Genomic DNA, 22,757 nt, shown 5'->3' with positions numbered 1-22,757 from the left:
TATCATCACTTTGGGAGTCAGGATTTCAACATGTGATTTGTGGGGTGGGGTGAGGGCGTCACATTCAGTCTAGAGCAATGCCACAGGGCAGGAGTCTGGGGATAGGAAATCCTATAGTTAGGATTATGTGTGCAAATGCTGACTAGTCTCCAGAATAAGAGAAAGGAAGCTGATTGTTAAGACCATAAATACCTGAGTACATGAGCAGGAGGACATTGTCTCAATGTGCTATATCCTGCAAAGCTGCTAACGCTGCATTCAAAATATATATTGACTTTTTAATAATGCATATCCACAGCAAAGAATTCAAGTAACGCAGGATATACCCAAGTAAAGTTTTAGCCCAAACACCTCCACATGAAATAAATCATTATTAATATTAAAGTCCACGATACTCTGGTGTCTCTTCAGATCGCATAAATCTTTCACCTTTTACCAAAGTACACATCAACCCAGCAGTCCTCTGTGCATATTTAAACTGGATATAAGAAAGGCTTTTATAAAACTAGGATCAAATATAAATAAATTAAATGATACACTTCTCTTGTTTAAATGCTGCTCATCATTTTTTTTTAAACTTTTTTGTGTGTTTTATTTTGTTTTGACTTTTTAATGTGGTTATTCATTCCATCAAATCCTGTAGGAGGAATATCCTGTGATTTAGCTTGTGCCTTCTTTACAAAGATGTGGTCCTGAGTCTTCGTTACAAAAACGTTGGTGCTGGGTCATACAACTCTAAAACCTGTTGAAACTGATTAGTGCTTCTAACTCCAGAAATGTCCTTTATTAGGGACAAAGACAGACTCATTTCTGCATCACACATTGTCAAGGTTGAGACCAAAATAGGAACAGAGTTGAGAAAAGAGACCTCTTCGTTTACTCAGGTCCATGTTTAACAACGACAATAACACAGTGGCTTCTAGAGCTCTAAAGCAGTAAATGTCATCTGCGGAGTTTTGCTGAGACATATGCCTCCCACATCCCTTTTATAATGGCTCTGAAGGGTCACTATTTAGAGTCCTCTGTTGCTCTGACCTGGCTTTAAGTGTCCCTGTAGTACAAGCATGTGTACAAGCATTAGTGTTTACTGAGTACCTATTACGTGCTCGGCTCTGCAACCGGTGCTTGGGGAAATGAAAGGAAAAGTCAAGTCTCTGCCCTCACAGGACTTCCCAGCTGGAGAGAGAAGGTGTGTTCTTCGGAAACAGCAGCACAACGGTGCGAGACAGGAGAGAAGTACTCCACTCTGGGCTCCACCTGAGCTTTGGTGAGATTGATTACATCCATGAGGAGGGCCCCAAGGGGTCATTCTGTCCAGGTCCTCGCACTGAAGCCCTCATCATAAATGCCTATTTGTTGAGCAGCCGTTACCGGTCGTTACCTGATGACTACGAGTGACACTTTTAAAGTGGGAAATTATTGAGCTTTTTGTGTGTAAAAGGTTTCTGAACTACCTATTAGTCAACCAGTTCTCCCTTAGCAGCACATAAAACTGTCATTTTGAGTCACGCTGAGTCAACCACAGGCTACCTTGACTCATGGGGACAAAAATGAGTTTATGTTGAACAAGAGGTTAGACCCGCCCAACTCCGCTACCGTTTTTGTTTCTCTAAAACTTAATGTGAATTTGTCACACATGGGTCAAAAATCTGTATTTTCTTAACATAAATTTCAACATAAGGGACTATCCAATATAAAAGGAAGTATGGAACCAACCCCAGGTTCAAAATCTGGCTCTGCCATTCTCTAGCTCTGTGACCTTGCACCAAAGGTTCCTCATCTGTAAAATGGGACTTTGGCGACCTCCGCGTGGGACTATGGGACTATGGCGACATCCCCTGCTGCGAGGATTCATATCACTCTGCAGGGAAAGCACCAGGCATAGAACATTTCGCAGTAACTGTAATGTGTTTGCTTTTTTATGTGAGAGCGTCTGTGTTTGTGGCCTTATTGGGACCCTCAATGTTAGTGTTTTAAGCTTTTATTCATTCACTTTCAGCTTTTGGCTGGGAGGACACCTAGGTGCAACTCTCCTCAGTTGTCTCAAATCTGGGTTCATCCGACACATGCCGCCTCCGCCATGCCACCTGAGTTCAACCTCAGGGACATCAAAGCCATATACCTGAGGTGCACCGGTGGGGAAGTCACTGCCACTTCCGCCCTGGCCCTGAAGACCGGCCCCCTGGGTCTATCCCAAGAAAGTTTGGTGATGATATTGCCAAGGCAAGGGGTGATGGGAAGGGTCTGAATATTACAATGAAACTGACCATTCAGAACAGACAGACCCAGACTGAAGCGGTACCTTCTGACTTGGTGCTGATTACCAAAGCCTTCAAGTAACCACCAAGAGATAGAAAGAAGCAGAAAAACATTAAGCACCATGGAAAATCACTTATGATGAGATTGTCAATATTGCCCAACAGATATGACACCAATACTTTTTATTAATTTTATTATTTATCTATTTATTTTTTTAAAAAAATTATTTATTTATTAGAGAGAGAGTACACGAGAGAAAACAGGGGCAGAAGGAAAGGGAGAAGCAGACTCACCCTGAGCAGGGAGCACGACTTGGTACTGGACCCCAGGACCCTGGAATCAAGACCTAAGCCGAAGAGAGATGCTTAACCAACAGAGCCGTCCAGGCACCCCTATTTTTTTTTTACTTATTTATTTTTAAGTATGCTTCATGCCCACAGTGGGGTTTCAACTTACAACCCCAAGATCAAGAGCTGCATGCTCTACCAACTGAGCCAGCCAGGCACTCCAGTGCAGCATCGATAGCCAGAGAACTCTCTGGAATCATTGAAGAGATCCTGGAGGCTACGCAGTCTATGGATTACATTTTGATGGCCACCACCCTCGTGACATCATAGATGACATCAACAGTGGGGCAGTGGAGTGCTCATCAAGTTAAGAACTAAAGGAAGATATTTCAATAAAGAATCATAAGGGTTTTAATGATAGAGGGAGTACTGAGATTAATGATGGCTTCATGAAGGCTTTAAAGAAGTAGAGCTCAGGGGTACCTGGGTGGCTGTCGGTTAAGCTTTTGCTTTCAGCTCAGGTCATGATCCCAGGGTCCTAAGATTGAACCCCACATCCAGCTCCCTGCTTAGCAGGGAGCCTGCTTCTTCCTCTCCCTCTGTCTGCTTCTCCCCCCTGCTGTGCTCTCTCTCTCTCTCTCTTTCTCTCTCTCTCTGTCAAATAAATAAATAATACATTAAAAAGTAGAGCTGAATTTTAGCAAATACTCTGGCTTTGGGTAGGCTTCAAAGAGAGGGAAAGACAAAGCAGAGGTTGGAGTCTGTATGAACAAAGCTAAGGAGGCTGCAATGAATGTAGCAACAACCTGACACTGACAGGAGGAAGACAAAGGAATAAACATTTTCAGAGAAACTGCTATGTGCCAAGAATCTTTGCGGGCTCATTTAGGCAAATAATTGCATTTAATTTTCCTACCAAACCTATTAACTAGATTTGTTTATTGGCTCCTCAGTTATTAACTGAGTGGCTACAATTTTTTGGAAGAAGCTAGAAGTTAAGAACCTTGTTTCAGACCTTGCAGTCAACAAGCAGTAGAGCTAGAATTCACACCCAAAGCTCCTGCCCCAGGCTTGTGTTTTTCCAGCTGTAAATTGCTACCTTTAGCAGCATATAGGAAATTAAAGTGAGGGCAGATTACAGAGAACAGGAAAGCTGGGTAGATGAGTTTAAAATTGTTGCTATGTTGATGATTCTATTGCCCTGTAATTAAATTATAGTTACACTAGCCATCCATGTATGTAATTTATCAATGATTAAATAAATGATAAGATACAATTTTTGTTAGTCACATTAAATCAGATTAAAGGAGACATATACTATATATGTCTATAGATAGTATACTATATGTGTATATATATATATATATATATATACTATGTGTGTGTGTGTGTGTGTGTATATATATATATATATATACACACATACCCATACTAGCAGAAAAAAAAGAAACGAAATGTGTTATGAAAGACATTATTGAGAGGTGCCTGGGTGGCTCAGTCAGGTAAGTGTCTCCCTTCGGCTCAGGTCATGATCCCGGGGTCCTGAAATCGAGCCCCACATCAGGCTCCCCGCTCAGCTGAAAGTCTGCTTCTCCCTCTCCTCATCCTGCTTGTGCTCTCTATCTCTCTTTGTGTGTCAAATAAATAAATAAAATCTTAAAATAAAAAAAAAGACATTTTGGGGTTGACAGACAAAATTGGAATTAGGATGGTAGGTTAGGTAAAAATATTCTATCAATGTTAACTCTGCTGAACTTGATAACTGTATTATGGTAAGGTAAGAGGAAATACACATTGAAATATTGAAGGGTAAGTTCTGAGATGTATGCCACTCACTCTCAAATGGTTCAGAAAAAAAATACACACACACACACGGAGAAAGAGAGAGAAAATGAGAGAGCCAATAAGGCAAAATGTTAACTATAGGTAAATCCATATAAAATAAAATACAATCAGGTTTTCTTTGTACTATTCCTTGTGCTAGTCCTATCCTTGAAACTTTTCTTCAAATTTTCTATTATTTCCAAAAGAATTATATTTTTGATCATTTTTATTTTGAAGATTCGGGACTTAGTGCATTGATCAAATATTTAAGGTTAACCAAAAGTGACTTTTTGAAACAAAAATATAGCATAATACTTTCCTCTTTTAAAAAGATCAAATTTAATTTATCCAGACTGTAGAAAGAGAAAATGGAATTTAATGAGCATCTAATATGTTCTAGGTCCTTTACAAATTTTTTTCATGCAATCTTCACAACAGTCTTCAAGGTAGATTTTATCCCCATTTTTTAAGTGATAAAACTGAGGGCTCAAAGAACTCAAAGCTCCCAAGGTAATGTGGAAATTGGATTCAAATCCAGATCTATTAATATCTGTAGTGTCAAATTAAAGTAAATACCTACAAGGCATGAAAATATCACAATCATCTCATTATTTATATGTAAAATTAAAATGCACTCATATTAAACTATTACATTTGATATTAAACAAACACTGGTTAATGTCCAACCTTTACTTGGATTATCTTAAAAGCACAATTTGGATTATTTGCCTTAAGTGCATTGTCTTACATGTCCCTTGTGGAGGTCAGTCACCAGCTAAAGAAGCTGAATCATGAAGCAAAGAGAAGAGATGTGGTAGCGGAAAATACCAACATAACCTCACTTGACTGCAACTGAGCACCCTACCTGTTAGATCTGGGTTTTCATTCTACACTCTCTGTTAAGTACACATGCACGCATGTGTGCACAGCGGCGTGCCCATACGTGTGATATCATTCAGCCCCTTACTCCCCACCCATCCAGACCTATATAGTCCCAACCTGGGACTCTGTCTACTCCTCCTTTTCCTTCCTGCCCCACCAATGTTTAGTTATCAGAGAAGGACTACTACTAAGGGCCCACAGTGAAACAGGACCACCTCATGTCCCATTGCCATGGGTCTGTATCTCCACAGGTAATTTCACCCAACAACGCACTCCACTGATTCAATTTCCTTTGTCACATTCCCTATTGTGATGCCAAACAGTCATAAATGCTGTTAAACCAGGCCAAGAATGTGTTTGGAGATCGTGTAGAATGGAATTGGTTGTAAGAAGAGGTGTCAATTATCGTAGACTTGTTCATCTTTTCCCTGCCATGGTGGCATTTGAAATTTTTCTGTTACTCATTTAGATTCCAATCTCTGAGCTTCCCTCTCCCTTCTTCCAGCTTCTAAGTCAAACAGATTTTTCTCAGCAAAATAACCCTTCGGTGACTAGCAGAGACAGGCTGGTATGTGGGCTACAGCAGATGTACGAGACAAGCTCTACAGGCATGTTAAAGGGCTCAGTGTCAAGATAAAATTTATCTAATGCAGCATTTCCTCTCAAGTGCAATTTATCATCCCTTAGATGTTGAACCCCTTATAAATATTAGATTCTCTTTTTCCACAAACACTGTTTGTTATTGTACCCTTGGTTCAGGACAGGCTTTGAAATTAGATTGACTCATTTCATTTCTGCTTGCAGATTCACTTTCTTTACTCCCAATTCTAATTTTTTCCCTTTGCCTTGAAATTCAATTTCTATTCTAACACTTTGAAAAACAATGTCAATTAGAATTTGGCACTTCTGTGGAAGCTGTTTATTCCAAAATGCCTTTTAACACACTTGCATCAGTTCAGTGTCTACTGAAGGACCCACATCCTAGGAAGACGGCTGGCATCTGCAAAGTCACCTGGGATGTGCCTCAGTGTGACAGTGCCACTGATGGCATGAGGCCTTTGCTGCGACTGAGCAAAGAGATCCAGTTGTTTCTAAACTATCAAGGCCAATGATGATAGAATATTAGAACTCGACGCCGGCTGTGCCAGCTCATTTTTTTGGCGGCAAGATTGGAGAAAGGAGCAGTAGTCACTGAGCGCGATCCTAGAGAGGGATTAACAGGTCCTGACTCATAAGGATTCCAGGTCATGTCACAGTAGCATACCCAAAGGGACTGACAAAGCCATGCCAGTGCATAACTAATAGACGTCAGAAACCGGGGGGACATGCATGAAATGTACAGTGGATCAGAAAAGCAAACTAGGCAGTAGGTAAGGCAAATTCCGGAAAGGGGCTAATGTCCTCTGCCAGACACAATAAAGGTTTGGAAGGAGCAGAATTCAGAGACCTTCCAGCCCGACATCCGTGCTGAATGAGGCCTACAGACCTGCCGCTCTGTGTGAGCTGTGCTTTCCCCAACTGGAATTAATCACTTGCTCCCGAAACTCCCACAGCTCTTTGTTACCTTATTTACAACCCTTGAAATAACGGATGTGGAAGTGCTTTGTAAACTGAAAAGCACTGTACAAATGTCAGGCATTGGGGGTTTAGCAGGGGAGCAATAGATGATGCCTTTCTTCCAGTCCTGAGTCGGGAACCAATTGAGAGAGAAAGAGAGAGAGAGACAGGGAGTCAGCCAGACCATCTTGTCAGGTTTATTACTGATACAGCTGGTTCAAGCATAGGGCAGCAGTGGACTTCCTCCGACTTCCCTCCAGAATCAAACTTACCCCTCAGTCAAGGCAGAAAGTCTGACCAAGGAGTCCAGGCTAATCAGAGGCTCCTTCCTCCTCCCTTGAGGAGACTTGAGTGTAGGAGCAGAGCGAAGGGAGCCTGGAAGTGTTACTCTCAGTCCCTCCACATAGAAAACCAAAAAGAACCAAAGTCCATTCACCATAAAGGACTATCTGTGCTTCAAGCTTCAGTCACTTAGGTATACTGGGCAGGCTCTGGGCAAGATGGTGAGGATATAGAGAGCAGTGAGACCTCGGGGAGTTCATAATCTCATAGAAACTATTAATAATCCAATGTGCTAGCTGTCCATTAAGAAAAGTGCAGTTCATTATGCCTGCATGAGCAGGGGAAGTTTTCACAGAGCAGGTGATAAGGGAGTGGGCTCCTGGAGTAGGTGTAGGAGTTCCCTAGATGGAGAAGAGAAGGAAGGGACTTATTCTTAGCAAAGGAAACGGCAGGGCAAAGACAAGAAAACTCAGACCCTAGAAGGAAGTGGAAAGGAAGTTCCCTAGAAGGAAGTTCAAATAAATGAAAACAAAGGCCTTAGAGAGTACAAAGCTATACACTTCCATATCTTACTTTTTTATACACCAAAGTTGAAGGCAAAATTCAGATTAATATCTAGGCTTTTTATTTCAAGATAAAATGGGGGACGCCTGGGTGGCTCGGTGGGTTAAGCCGCTGCCTTCGGCTCAGGTCGTGGTCTCAGGGTCCTGGGATCAAGTCCCGCATCGAGCTCTCTGCTCAGCGGGGAGCCTGCTTCCCTTCCTCTCTCTCTGCCTGCCTCTCTGCTTACTTGTGATCTCTCTCTGTCAAATGAAAAAATAAAATTAAAAAAAAAAAAGATGAAATGGAATGGTTTTCCTTTCTAATCCTATTTAACATATATAATGAAAACTTTCGGAATTTTCTTTTTAAAGAAAAAAAGTAGTAAGTCCAAAAAGTGTCTTGAGGAAGAGACAACTTTCATGAAACACTGGTAGTTCACTCCTTACCAAAAGGTACAGTTCACTAGACTATACAAAACAAGAGAGGATACCACTACTTATTTACTCGGTCTCTTGGAATGGTAAAGGGAATTTATATAGCCTACAGCGACTTGTAGCAAAATCCCCTTTCTTATCCTATCTACTTCTCTCACACTCCAACACTGGTCCGAACCCCTCTCCTTGACAGCCCCTCCAAAATAGACAAAGCCTACTTTGTCTGCCTTAATAATTTCTGTTTTATGTCCTCACTTCTCTGTTTTCAATATATGTGAGATATGTGATATACACCAGCTGTATAGATGAGAATATCAATTCCCATTCAGTATGTAGAAAATTCGCTGGTCACCAGAGACTAAACTCTGTATCCAAACATACTTCCCATTGCTCTCCCTACACTGAAAAGCAAAACATTTTGGCTGCTTCCTCCAGGTTTGTTTTTAGGATCCTCTTACATGCATTTGTCATAATTTTGGTTTTGAGCAGCTTCCTTCATTCTCGGGAAGGGTATATTGCCTCCATCTGTCATCTGAACTTTTCAAATACGCTTCCCCCAAAGCCTGAGGACAGTGCTTGTCTGTAACTCTTAAGTTGTCAGAGTCACATTCTCCAACTGTTCCCATCGCATCCACTTTGTCAACACTTTTCCTGATTCTGGGGGTGCCCCAGAGCAGGCGTCCTTCATCAGCCTCTGTCCTCTCTCTGCTCCCCTCCCAACTTTGCTAATCTACACAGAATCACCTGTTAAACCTAGTGACTCACCCAGGCTTCATACCAGCATCCTCAAAAAACAAACAACAACCAGAGTTCTAGACCAGAGTATTTCTAAATGTCGGCTTGTCCCCATCTTCCACATGGCTGTGCTTCTGTTCTCAGGGTCCCATTGTTCTGCCATGGTTATGACTAAGAGGACCAAACTGCTTAGGAGAAAAGTGGATCTAAAACAAAATAACAAGGAGTTAAGATTTTTATATAGTGAGAGAAGATGCAAAAAATTAAGACCCTCAATTGATAAGCGGATAAATAATTCACCAAAATTAAATACAAAAGATTAACAAACTCAAGTGAAATTTTCACCCTCTCAAGTATTCAAAGCAGTACAAATTAAATTAAAACAATGATAAGATAAAATTTGATAATAAGAGGCGCCTGAGTGGCTCAGTTGGTTGAGTGTCTGCCTTCGGCTCAAGTCATGATACCAGGACCCCGGGATCAACCCCTGTGTTGGGAGGGGATCCCTGCTCGGCAGGGAGTCTGTTTCTCCCACTCCCTTTGCCTTCTACTCCCTTTGCTTGTCCTCTCTCTCTCAAATAATACTAAATAAATAAAATCTTTTAAAAAATTGGTAAAAGGGATATCTAAAAGATGATATCCAATGCCATCAAAGGTTTAGGAAAACAAATATTCTCACACTTCTAATTGGTATGATCTTTGTTGAAAGCAATTTCAGAGTATTTGCTCCAATTGCAACATTCTACCAGAAGTATAATGGGAATAAAATGTATACAAAAGATACTCATCATTGTTTGTATTACTCAGCATTATTTGTAGTAGCAAGAAAATTAGAAATATCCTTAATGTCTATTTTTAGACAAATAAATACATTATAATTTATGACACTCATAAGGATTTTAATGCATAAGAAACTATTCATATATATCTATATATAGTGTAATAATTAAAGTATTGGCAGATATGCATAAGAAAAAGAACAAAAGGAAATACACTAAAATATTAACAGTGATTGACTTTAAATGATGGAACTCTGATCGATCTTTTAATTTTTTAGTTTTTTTGAATAAGAATGTGTCATGTCTATAATGAGGGAGGGGGAACTATTTAGAAGGTATTTGAATTGATGATCAAGAGACCTATTTCTAGTCCAAGTTTCTGCCACTAAAAAAATTATAGAGTTTAAGAACATTCGCATCATATCTCTGAGCCTAATATTTCAAGTCTGAAAATGGTGGCTCAACAATGTGTCAAGTTGATTAAACTAAGCGGGATCCTAAAACTCCCTTCCCTCTAAATTCCCAGCTGGCACAGTTCTCCAAACTGGAAGGTAGCAGTAAAGCAGGAGCCATCTTGTTCTTATGCTCAGCAGGCTAGTGCAGGGAACCAGGTGGTTCATGCACATTGTCACTTACCTTCTGGCTCAGCTTGCTGGTGTGGGCAGCAGTCAGTCTCAAGCTTCTCTGCCTTCCTTCAGATCCTCATTCAGCTTCTCTGTATTCTGGAATAGATGTATGTTTGCCTCTGTGATGAAAGGCACCATCTTCTTCAGCAGGACATCCATACCATCAAGGTCAAAGGCAACAAGAACGGACATGGGTTTGTTTTAATCCATCCTCATGGGCTCTACATCATGCTTCCGGGTTCTGCCTTGTTCTGACTCTCCCCTGCTTTACATTGATCTCTCCTGCAGAATTCAAATGCCAGGGTCAGACACAAAGACAACAGTCAGCTTCCAGGACTGCGTGGGATCAAATTCCTACCATAAATAAATGAATATCTCTTGGTTTTACTTCTCTGATTGAACCGTGACTGATAAAGAAAGTAGAAGATGGGTGGTGAGATTTATTTATTAAAGTACAAAGTTCCTTCCAGATCTAAACTAGAAGATTCTGAAGTAAATTCAAAGTCTCCTTACATTCATAATCAATTGAAAATCCAGAGAGTCATCTCAACACAAAGTTAACATCAACGTAACATTGAGGGGCTCAGGGTGGGGTACTGAGCACACATGGGTATCTGGGCTCCTCTAAGATCTCATGAAAAAGATGGTAAAATCATTTAAAAGCTACAACTCCAAAAGAACCAAGACAAGAGTCAGCATTGAAGAGTATTAATAAATTGCTGGAAGACATAAAGCAGATGGAAGAACGGTGACTAAGGAAAGGAACCCAAGGATGCATCAGCCTAGGGTACAAACGAAGGGATCTTCAGAACCTTTAGAACTCTGGATTCTAAGATAGCAGGTTACTCGGGCACATGTGTGGGAAGCCATACTGAGAACACCAGGATCAAATGAAAGCCTACGTGTTGGATATGTGACCTCTCCTGGCAACTCCTCATCAGCATAGTGAGCAGAATGGCCACAGTCAGGCACGTCTCCCTAGCCAGGAATTGAGTTCTTAATTTTTTAAGAGAAGTTGTCCTCAATTTTATATGCAATGTGGGGGAAATTAGGGCAGCCCCTAAGCAACATTCCCACAAAGTCGAGTCCTCCATTTAATTCCATGTAGGGCCCCCCCCAACAGTCTGCTCCCATCTGTCCTGTCCAAAAGACACTAGTTCTATACACCTAACTCCCATTTTAGCGTCTATTGCTTTGGTATTAAGTGTAAACAAATATTTGCATTGTAAATGAAAAAAATCAAGCAGGAAAAAAAATGACATACACATACACCCCAAAATTCAGGGAACAGAAGAAAACTAAAAACACAAGCAAAGCGAAATCTGTAAAACCAAGAATTGGTTTATGCTATGAATGCTATGAATGAGCCAAGAAAGAATAAGGAAGAGCTCTTAGAATTCAAAAATCTGGCTGTTCGGTTGTTGAGATTTAAAAAGTACAATGGTAGGATGGAAAGATAAATTCGAGATTCTTCCCCAAAGCATAGAAAGAAGAAAAGTTTGAAAAATATGAGAGAAATTTTGAGAGATCAAATCAGGAGGCCAACATTACATTAACAAGTGTTCTGGAAAGAGATAACAAGGAAAAGAAGAAGAGAGAAATTATCGAAGAAATAGTGTAAGACAACATACCAGAGCTAAAGAAGACATAAGTCTTTAGATTAAAAAGAGAGCCTCTGAGTAAAGGCTCAAAGGATGAAGAAAGATCCCTACCTGGACATGGCATGTTGAAATTTCAGAATACCAAGGATAAAGGATAAATAGGATAAATACACTTAATAAAGAGATTGTAAAAGTCATCAGAAAAAAAAGAAAGAAAATACATATACTAATATAAATTATAACCATCACCACAACACAATAGAAATGTGAATCGAAATTTGAAAAAGTTGAGGATATGATAAAAGCAGGTAGTGGAGTGTAAAAAATTATCTACTTGAACTAAGTATTGGGCACAGTCTCCATCAAATGGCAAAATAATGATGGTATTACACTCACAGAGAATGATCCTAAGTGTGGTGCTTTATACATCAGTGAACAGTATTTACATGATCATAATAATGTACAAAATAAACACTTCCTGGTTTTAAGCTTATAGAATCAACACATATAAAAATCTTGGAAAATCCCACTGTAGTTTTGGGACATTAAGTGTCTCTTATGGTTTGTCTCTCTCCCGATCCCATCTTGTTTCATTTATTCTTTTCCTACCCGCCAAACCCCACACGTTCCATCTCCACTTCCTCATATCAGGGAGATCATATGATAGTTGTCTTTCTCCGATTGACTTATTTCACTAAGCAAATACCCTCTAGATCCATCCAAGTCATGAAAAATGGCAAGATTTCATTTCTTTTGATAGCTGCATAGTATTTCAGTGTGTGTGTGTGTGTGTGTGTGTGTGTGTGTGTGTATACCACATCTTCTTTATCCATTCATCTGTTGATGGACATCTAGGTTCTTTACATAGTTTGGCTATTGTGGACATTGCTGCTATAAACATTCAGGTGCACGTTCCCCTTCGGATCACTACGTTTGTATCTTTAGCGTAAATACCCAGTAGTGCAATTGCTGGGTCATAAGGTAGCTCTATTTTCAACTTTTTGAGGAACCTTCATGCTGTTTTCCAAAGTGGTTGCATCAGCTTGCATTCTTACCAACAGTATAGGAGAATTCCCCTTCCACCATAGTTTTGGAATACAATGTAGCTGTTACCAACTTTGAAGTAGAAGGAAGTGGGGAGGGATGGAAGGAAGGAGGAGAGCAGAGGATTCCTCGTCTTATAAAATAGAGTAAAAACACAATGAGTGGAATAAGAATGAAGAGTAAGCATATTTTTTATGGCTGCAGAAGTCATCCAGGGAAGGAGAAACCAAGAATAGTGATAGAACTCAGTTGGGACAGAAAAGGTATAAATGACTTGATCTTTCTTGATCATGAAAAGAAACTGATTTTGAAAAACTAAGAAGCAGTTACTTAAGCCTGTTTATATTGTTATATTAGCATTTATTTTAGAGACTCTAAAAGTGATGAACCAAAAGAACCCAAAACAAGAATAGTTGAAAAAGTGGTTGCCCTAGGGAGTGTGAGACGGGGAGTGAGCATGACCTGTGCTCGGAGTTACTGAGGCTGCCTGAAAGGAGGGCCTGCCTGAGCATGAAGGCAACATGGAGGAACCAGGATCAGGAGACAGAGAGAAAAAGAACAATCTAGATCTGAGGGTATTGTTAGACCTCATCAGTCAAGCTAAAAGCAAAACTGGGTTTTTAATTTTGAAAGTTATTTTGGTGCATTCTTAGGGCTGCTCTAACAAAATCCCATCAACAGGGTAACTTGTGGACAACAGACATTTATTTCTCACCATTCTGGAGGCTGGAAAGTCCAAGATCAAGGTTCCAGCAGATTCAGTGTATGGTAAGGAGCAGCTTCCTCCGTCTTCTCACTCTAACCTCACGTGGTGGAAGGGGCAAGGGATCTCTCTAGGAATTCTTATAAAAGAGCAAGAATCCCTTTCATGGGGACACCACCCTCATGACCTAATCACCTCCCAAAGGCCCAACCTCCTAATACCATCACTTTGGGGCTAAGATTTCAACATTTGAACTTGGGGGGGACACATTCATAGCATAACCCAATAAAGTCTACTTTGGAGTTGGGTTTCTAGAACTTATCTTTAAAAATACCCAGTTTAGGGGTGCCTGGGTGGCAAAATTGATTAAATGTCTGACTCAGTTTCAGCTCAGGTCGTGTTCTCAGGGTTGTGAGATTGAGCCCTGAGTCAGGCTCAGCTCTGAGCATGGAACACACCTGGGATTCTCTCTTTTCCTCTCCCTCTTCCTCTGTCCGTCCTCTCCTCTTATCTATCTATCTATCTATCTTTCTCTCCATCTCTCTCTGAAATAAATAAATCTTTAAAAAATTAATTTAAAAAATTAAAATACCCAATATATACAAGATGTTCCTCTCCCTCTACACTCTCCCTACCTCCAGCCATGACCCTTGTCTTTCTGTTTTCATAAACCTGCATTGTTGGCTGCCTTGTGTTGTGTGTTAGGATAAGTTGGAAGTTCCTAGCTTGAACATGAATTAATACAAGAATTATTTGGGGGGATGCCTATGTGGCTCTGTTGTTAAGCATCTGCCTTCAGCTCAGACCATGATCCCAGGGTCCTGGGATGGAGGCCCATTTTGGGCTCCCTGCTCAGCGAGAAGCCTAATTCTCCCTCACACATTTGCCCTGCTTCTGTTCCTTCTTTGGCGCTCTCTCTCTCTCTCTTTCTCTGTGTCAAATAAATAAATAAAATCTTTTTTTAAAAATTAATTTTGAATTATTAAGTCCAAGCTTATTTAGCAGTGCTGTTTTTAAAAATAAGGAGGTACTGGGGGCATCTTGGTGGTTCACTCAGCTGAGTATCCGACTCTTGATTTCACTTAGGTCGTGATCTCAGGGTTGTGAGATCGAGGCCCAAGCTGGGCTCCACACTTGGCATGGAGCCTACTTTAAAAAATAATAAATAAATAAATAAATAAGGAGGAACTGTTGATTTGAAGAGACTGGATTGGGTACCTAAATTGAGTGTCTGAGTTTGGGGCCTCTTTCGTAGCCACAGCAGTAGTATTCTTGGACTGGCGCCTTAAAGCTCTGCCTGATGAACAAAATGCATGACTGTCTCTTTTTTTTAATTCTTAGAATTGTAGAGCCATGGAATATCAGAAACAATCACCGAACATCCTCATTTTTGTGTGTGAGAAACTGGGGCTCCGAGAGATTAATTTGTTAAGAGGATATGCTAAGAATTAGTGGTAGATCCAGGGCTAGTGTCTGAGTTTCTCCAGGCTCCTAGTTCCCTTCTCTTTGTGTTACACCTTTGGGATGGGGCTGGGCAGAAGAATCGGGGAGAGAACAGCAAAATGATAGATAGCATCAAGTCTGCAGAGTCAAATAAGGGACATAAATAGGAATACAAAGGGGTCTTGAGAACTTCCTTGTCTTCCCCAGAGACCTCCTTGCCCCAGTGATTTCCTTGACTGAAGCCCGTTCCAGAGAGTTCTGAGGCCCTCTGAGGCTGACATCCTAGATCTGGGACGCTGGAACATTTGAGAGGGGAGGGCAGATCCTTTCCGTAACTTCCAGGTATGCAGAGGGCATGCAAGGACCCCGCTCAGCCTGCTTCATGGAGCCCAGCAGCATTTGGGCACAGGCCAGTGCTCTCTGGGTTCTGCTGGGTTTTAAATGCTTTTCAGTCAGGGGTGCCTGGGTGGCTCAGCTGTTTAGGTGTCAGCGTTCCCAGGTTCCTGGGATTGAATTCCGCATCAGGCTCCTTGCTCTGTGGGGAGTCTGCTTCTTTCTCTGCCTGCCACTCCCCTGCTTGTACTCTCTCTCTCTCTCTCAAGTAAATGAAATCTTTAAAATAAATAAATAATAAACGCTTTTCAGTTAGGCGAATTCCTTTTTCAAACCTAATTAGTAGTAAATACAGTCTTGTATAAATATGAGCTAAGAGCATAAAGAAACATCTGAAAGAGAAGAACAAACCACCCTGGTCTCACTAGCCTCACCCAATAACCGCCTTCCTTTCTTCTTATTCTCCTCTGGCTTTTGTCCATGTGCACACATCATTTTGCTTGGTTGTAATCCGAAGGAACATACAATTTTGTATTAAAGCAATAAAGTTTTTAATGATATATAGATATAGAAGGCAAATGGCTATAAAGCAAAATTTATGCAGGTTTGTGGGAAAAAATCCATTTTAAAGGGGAGCGTATAGGATAATAACACATATTAGAGCAGCACTTTGGGGATAGTGCTTATAAAGATTTTAATAAAATCCCTTCTCTTTCCTTTTTATATTGTTCCTTAACCAACTCATGATAAAATAAATGTAATATATGTTCAGCCTATATTTGTACCATTTGATTTTTAAAACAATCATGGTGGTTACAGAGAAAAGAAATTTTCATAGATCTTAAAGCAAAAGATATTACTTCCAACCCAGTGACAGGCAAATTGTCCACAGCATTTGGAATCATGTAATTCTGTCTTGCCATGCAAATCCAGCTAACCTCAAGTAATACATAAACAAGCCCTTATCTCTTACTTACCTTGAGTCTAGAGCTAAGCATTATTATGGGGTCACACAATGGTTGCCTACGAGGTTCTTAAAAGTCCCTGAAAATTTGAGGCAAACCGACATAAACTGTCAGTGACTTGACGTGACATATTATATATTTAATTGTCATTTTGTTTTCTATCCATATTTCCCTATCAGAAGGTGACCCCCCGCCATGAGGGCAAGAACTTTGTTTTGCTCATGGCTGCATCAGCTATGCCTCTGTCTTAGCTGGGCTGCTGTAAAAAAACACCATCAACTGAGTGGCTTACACAAGGAACATTTCTTTGCCACCCCTCTGGAGGCAGGGACATCCAGGATGGAGATGCCAGCAGATCTTGTGTCTGGTGAGAGCCTTCTTCCTGGTGTGTGGATGGCTATCTTCTCCCTGAGTCCTCACACAGCAGACAGTTCTAGTCTCTTCAGCTCCTTATTAGGGCACCAATCCCACCATGCGGGCTCCACTCGGAATCTTACCCAAACCATATTACTTACCAAAGGCCTCATTTCCAAACACCACCACATTGGGAATAAGGGCCTCAACCTATGAATCCTGAGACGACACAAACCTTCAGTTCCTAGCATCCTTCTACAGTGCCTGACCATTGTGGGTTCTGGTACGTCAGCTGACTCCCACTTTCTGTTGCATTCTGACTGAATCTGCAGCCCAAGCACCTCCTAGTGGCTTTCCTGTTTTGTTTTGTTTTGTTTTTTCCTCCAGTTCTAGACTGCAAGCTAACTGGTCTTTTTCATCTCAGTATCTCAAAGAACATCCCAGATTATATTTTTTTGAGAAGATGGGCAGTCTTGCATCTTGTGACTATTTCACATGGATACAGTAATGAGAAGGTTAATCTGTTCAATGTGAACTCTGCTCCTGTCTTCCCTAAATGTAGGCACAGATGACACTTGTCCCCGCAACAGTGGATGGATTGGGATAAGTTGCAAAGAACACAACCCACTCTCCCTGATTTGAACAGAAAGGGATTTACAACAGACATGGCTCATGGTATCAGAGACAGACTCTACATTGACCTTCCAAAACCAGCTGCAAAAGTCCCCCTGCGGAACGGGACCGCCGAGTTCCCTGCCTTAATCAGGAAATTCCTGGATGAAGCAGAGAGTTACTTACCGCTGCATCAGCAAATTCCTAAAGCACCCTCTGCGACAATGCAGTCTCCTGCTCCTCTCAGCATCAACCGCATGTCTCCCACAAGTGCAGCTGATTGGCACCATCTAAATCCCATCCAGAAATGTAGCTGCAAAAGAGTCTGGGGAGTGTCACTTTTAGCTTTCCGTACTCTGTAATAGTAGGATTCTAGAGATAAGGAGGTTGAAATAGAGGCGGAGGGATCCCGACTACACTATCTTCTATGCTGTGAGGAAGGGAAATGCACAAAATTAAGGGGGTGAGCTTTGTATACTGCCAAACACTCACCACAATAAGTTTAGTTAACATCCATCACCTCACAGTTACACATTTTTTACCTTGTGATGAAAACATTTAAGATTAGCAATGTTCAGATATGCAAAACAGGATTAGGTTATTAACTATGCTCATTAGCTACATGGGCATTAACTGTAGTTGTAACTGTGTAGTTATTAACTATAGTCATCATATTGTACATTACATCCCTGAAACATATTTATCTTGGAATAGAATTTTGTATCTTTTGACCACCTTCACCCAATACCTCCAGTCCCACTTTTGTTAACCACAAATCTCATTTCTAAGTTTGTTGGTCAGGAGTTCGTTGTTTTATTTTATTTTTTTAAGTTTCCACATATAAGTGAGATCACACAGTATTTGTCTTTCTCTTCCTGACTTTTTTCACTTTGCTTAATACCTTCAAGGCCCATCCATGTCGTCACGAGGCAGGATTTCCTTCGTTTTTATGGCTGACTAGTATTCGTGTGTGTGTGTGTGTGTGTGACATTTGCTTTTGATCACTCATGTTGACTAGTCAGTAAATATTTATTGAGCCCCTACTATGAATCAGGCACTATGTGGCACCTGGCTGGCTCAGTCAGTAGAGTGTATGACTTTTGATCTCAAGGTTGTATCTTGAGTCCCAAATTGGGCAGAGAGATTAGTTAAAAATAAAATCTTTAAAAAAAAAAAAAGTCAGGCACTGTGCTTAGAGCTGGGAATACCACGATAGCAACAACAATGGGTACCTTAAGAAACTTATGGTCTAGTGGCAGAAACAGATAAGCCAGTGATGGCAACAGAGGAAAGGCTTCCCTCACACAAAGTGCTGAGGGAACCAGAAGAAACCATGTACATTCTGGATTCCTTTCCTCCGAGAGAATGAAGCAGATTTCTACTGCATCTTCTGATGGAATCCAGCTTTTTTTTTTTTTTTTGAAGTATTTTCTCTGACAGAGCTTTCCTGTGAGAGTCGAGGCATTCAATGTTGTAAATCACTTCAAACCTGGCCATGATTCTTCAAGTATGTTGTGTTACCGTTGTTCTCATTATCACTGGTGTTGTTCTGACAAAGCCCTGGGCTGTCCTTCCCCAACCCAAACACTGTTTTGCAAATACTAGCATAACTATGTGCCTGTATGTGAATACGTGCGTATTTAGGTAGTTCTGCTTATATCTGTATATATGCATCCCCACATAAACTGACATTTGTACACATTTATACTCATGAATGTTCGTGGAGGGATGTGTATTTGTTGGGCTGTCACTCCATAAATGTGTAGCTATGTGCATGGTCTTTCTGCCTCCTTGTTGTTTATACAAATACATGAATGTAGATGAAAGTTTGCTGAAGGTCAAATGTAAATGAATACATTCAAAGAGGTATCAGGAAAGGGGGGAAATATATGTGTGTAGGAATCATATGTGGATGATTCTCACATTGAATTATGAGGGTTGCCTTTAAGAGCATCTTGTTTTACTTCTTGAGTTATCTTAGAAGTTCTATTTTATGACTTCCATGTACAGAAGTCCTCAAGTCAGAGATTAAATCCCCAACAGGACCCACTGCCCGTTTCTGCCCCCCACCCCAATACCTTGTGTTCCTGAAGGACAGAAACTGAGCTTTTACATCTCTGGATCAATGGTATGGCATAAGGGTCATGCTCAGGAAAGAAAGAAAGAGTCCAGGAAGGAGAGAGGCAGGGGAGGAGGGAAAACAAAGGAATGAATGGAGGAGAGAAATAGACGAAGGGAGGAGAGGGAGGGAGAAGGAGAGGAAAGAGAAGGAAAAGACAGAGAAGGAGGAAATCGGCCTTACTCCTCATGAATAGACAAGTAGCACACAGTAACAGAACTGAGCTAATAAGCTGCAGGATAAGATAGGTAAGACCCATCACTGGACCATCAAGGGACCACCAACATGTACCACCCCACTCTCTGCCCCACCCCATTATCTTTTTGGTCCAAGCCAGCTTCTCTCCTGACCCATCCATGGACTCTCAGCCCTTGAGGGTAAAGAGCTGTTCTTGGTTTGACCTCCATAAAGCCCTTTTGTCTACAAGAGTGCCTGATTAGGTACCATGAGCAGAGCTCTAGACTGTTAGCTCTAAGACTGGTTCTCACTGAGGCTCTGCCTGTCTCAATGTCTTTGGGCAAGTCACTTAACCTCCATGGGCCTCACTTGTAAGGTACTTCTCCATTGAATGATGCACTGTATGATCCCTATCCCTCCTGCCCCAGAATCCCATGATTCAATGTCATGACAGTTAGCTCCAACTGCCATCTCTGAGGCTCCAGGCTTTGTTTGTGACCACGGTCCTTCCCCTTCCCCCAGCCTCCTCCCCAGGCTGGTCATCAGTTCATCGCACTCACACTGGCCTCCATTTGAAGAAAACAGCAGCTGCCTCACCACAGACAGACAAGATCAATAAACAAGGTAACACTATTTATGTTAAGCTCGTGCAAGCACCAAATCCCAGGCTAGATACAAAGGTCAGTTCAGAGGCCGCCCTGCAAGACGTTGTGCAACCCTATTATATCCAGCCGATTCCAGGCCCAGTCCCCATCAGGGAGGCTTCTGGCTCTGCACAGACACCAGCAGACCCTCACTGGGCTCCGCCAGTGGCTCCGGAAACCCTCACTGTCCAAAGTCCTCTCTTTCACATGGCCTCATGTCCCTTCTCTGTCCTGATTCTCCCTGAGCATAAAGGCCTCTCTTTAGGGAGCCAAACGGGCCTCTTCTCTTTATCCATCATGCCAACATATTAGCTGTCAGCGATTAAAGGAAACTAGATCCAACCCCATCTTCAACACCCAAGGGCACAGGAGAGTAAATGTTGGCTGCTTTTTGAGGACGGGGAAGGAGAAAAGGGGAGAGCAGATCAAGATATTTGCTCTGGGGAGGGAGGAGGGCAGGAAGTCCACTAATATTAATGTTCAAAGCACTGAGGTGGGTTCCAGGAAGGATCCCCAGGACAAAGCTATCATGGCTCTCTCTAAAGGACTTTTCTAGCTACCAGAGGGAGATAGGTACATAAACTGGTATTTTGCATAAAGCATCCTAGAAAAGATGCCCACTGCAGCATACTGAGAGAATTCTAAGAAAGTAGTTATTGATTCTGTCTTTGGGGGACATTTCAGGGGAATGTGAAATTTGAAGACTTCTGAGATTTTTTTCAGTGTTATTAACCAGTGGTGATAATACTTTCCATTTGGGCGACACTTTGTGCTTTACAAAGTGCCCTCACAGCGTACTCAACAATACCATTAACTGGGTCACTGTTGCATGACCCTTCTAACTCTGCTGGATCCTCTAGTCCTGACTTCTGGCCTGTCTGGCCCTATTATATTCACCTGAGCCCTGTTTATGCTTCCATCACCTGTCTCTGGACCACCTGACCCAAGAGTGTGGGGTCAATTTATTTTCATCCCTGGTCCTTGTCAGACCCATGTGTTTCTACATCTGTCCCAGTCTGGCAGACTAATACATCTTCCGTCTCTACAGGATGAGTGGCAGCCTCCGGATAGAAAAGGAGGGATTGAGAGCACTGTTGGTGGGCTTGTAAAATGGTACAAGTGTATGGAAAACAGTATGGAGGTTCCTCAAAGTATTAAAAATAGAATTATCTGACCCAGCAATTGCACTACTGGGAATTTACCCTAAAGATACAAACGTAGTGATCCAAAGGGCCACGTGCACCCGAATGTTTATAGCAGCAATGTCCACAATAGCCAAACTATGGAAAGAACCTAGATGTCCATCAACAGATGAATGGATCAAGAAGATGTGGTATATATACACAATGGAATACTATGCAGCCATCAAAAGAAACAAAATCTTGCCATTTGCGACAACATGGATGGAACTAGAGCGTATCATGCTTAGCGAAATAAGTCAAGCGGAGAAAGACAACTATCATATGATCTCCCTGATATGAGGGAGTGGTGATGCAACATGGGGGCTTAAGGGGGTAGGAGAAGAATCCATGAAACAAGATGGGATAGGGAGGGAGACAAACCATAAGTGACTCTTAATCTCACGAAACAAACTGTGGGTTGCTGGGGGGAGGGGGTTGGGAGAAGGGGGGTAGGGTTATGGACATTGGGGAGGGTATGTGCTTTTGGGTGAATTGGAAGGGGAGATGAACCATGAGAGACTATGGACTCTGAAAAACAATCTGAGGGGTTTGAAGTGGCGGGGGGGTGGGAGGTTGGGGTACCAGGTGGTGGGTATTATAGAGGGCACAGCTTGCATGGAGCACTGGGTGTGGTGAAAAAATAATGAATACTGTTTTTCTGAAAATAAATAAATTGAAGAAAAAAAAATAGAATTATCGTATGATCCAGCAATTCTATTTCTGGGTATTATTCAAAATATTGAAACCAGGGTCTTGAAGGGATATATGCACACCCATGTTCATAGCAGCATTACTCACAATAGCCAAGAGGTGAAAGCGATTGTAGATGTCCATCAACAGACAAATGGATAACAAAATGTGGTGTATGCACACATGGAATGTTGTTCAGCCTTAAAAAGGAAGGAAATTCTATCACATGCTATAACATGGATACATCTTGAAGACATGATTCTAAGTGAAAAATCCAGTCACAAAAGACACTGTACAATCCCACCCATATGAGGTGTATAAAGTAGGTAAATTCACAGAAAAAGAAAGTAGAGTAGTGGTTACAAAGGAATGAGGGAAGAGAGTGAAAGGGAGCTGTTATTCAGTGGATATGGAGTTTCCTATTTGTAGGATAAAAAAAGTTCTGGCAATCTATTTCACAACAATGTGAATAGCACAATAATACTACTGAACTGAACACTTAAAATGGCTAGGATGCTAAATTTTGTGTTATGTGTTCTTTTAATGCAATAAGAAAATAAATCTTAAAAAAATAAAAAGTAGAAAACACAGAGCCATTAAGAGTGTGGAATTCAAGAAACATGGGGGGGGGGCGGTTCCTGGGTGGCTCAGTTGGTTAAGCCTCTGCCTTTGGCTCAGGTCAT

At 41.4% G+C, this 22,757-nt stretch overlaps 1 pseudogene; it reads left to right on the top strand.

The window, feature by feature from the left end:
* The first annotated feature begins 2,065 nt into the window (after positions 1-2,065).
* On the top strand, positions 2,066-2,917 carry LOC122919188 (annotated as a pseudogene).
* The last annotated feature ends 19,840 nt before the right edge of the window (positions 2,918-22,757 follow it).

Source organism: Neovison vison, chromosome 11, assembly GCF_020171115.1.
Source record: "Neovison vison isolate M4711 chromosome 11, ASM_NN_V1, whole genome shotgun sequence".
Classification (NCBI taxonomy): Eukaryota; Metazoa; Chordata; class Mammalia; order Carnivora; family Mustelidae; genus Neogale; species Neogale vison.
Note: the sequence above shows the minus strand (reverse complement) of the source record. Positions and strands in the feature narration are given on the sequence as shown.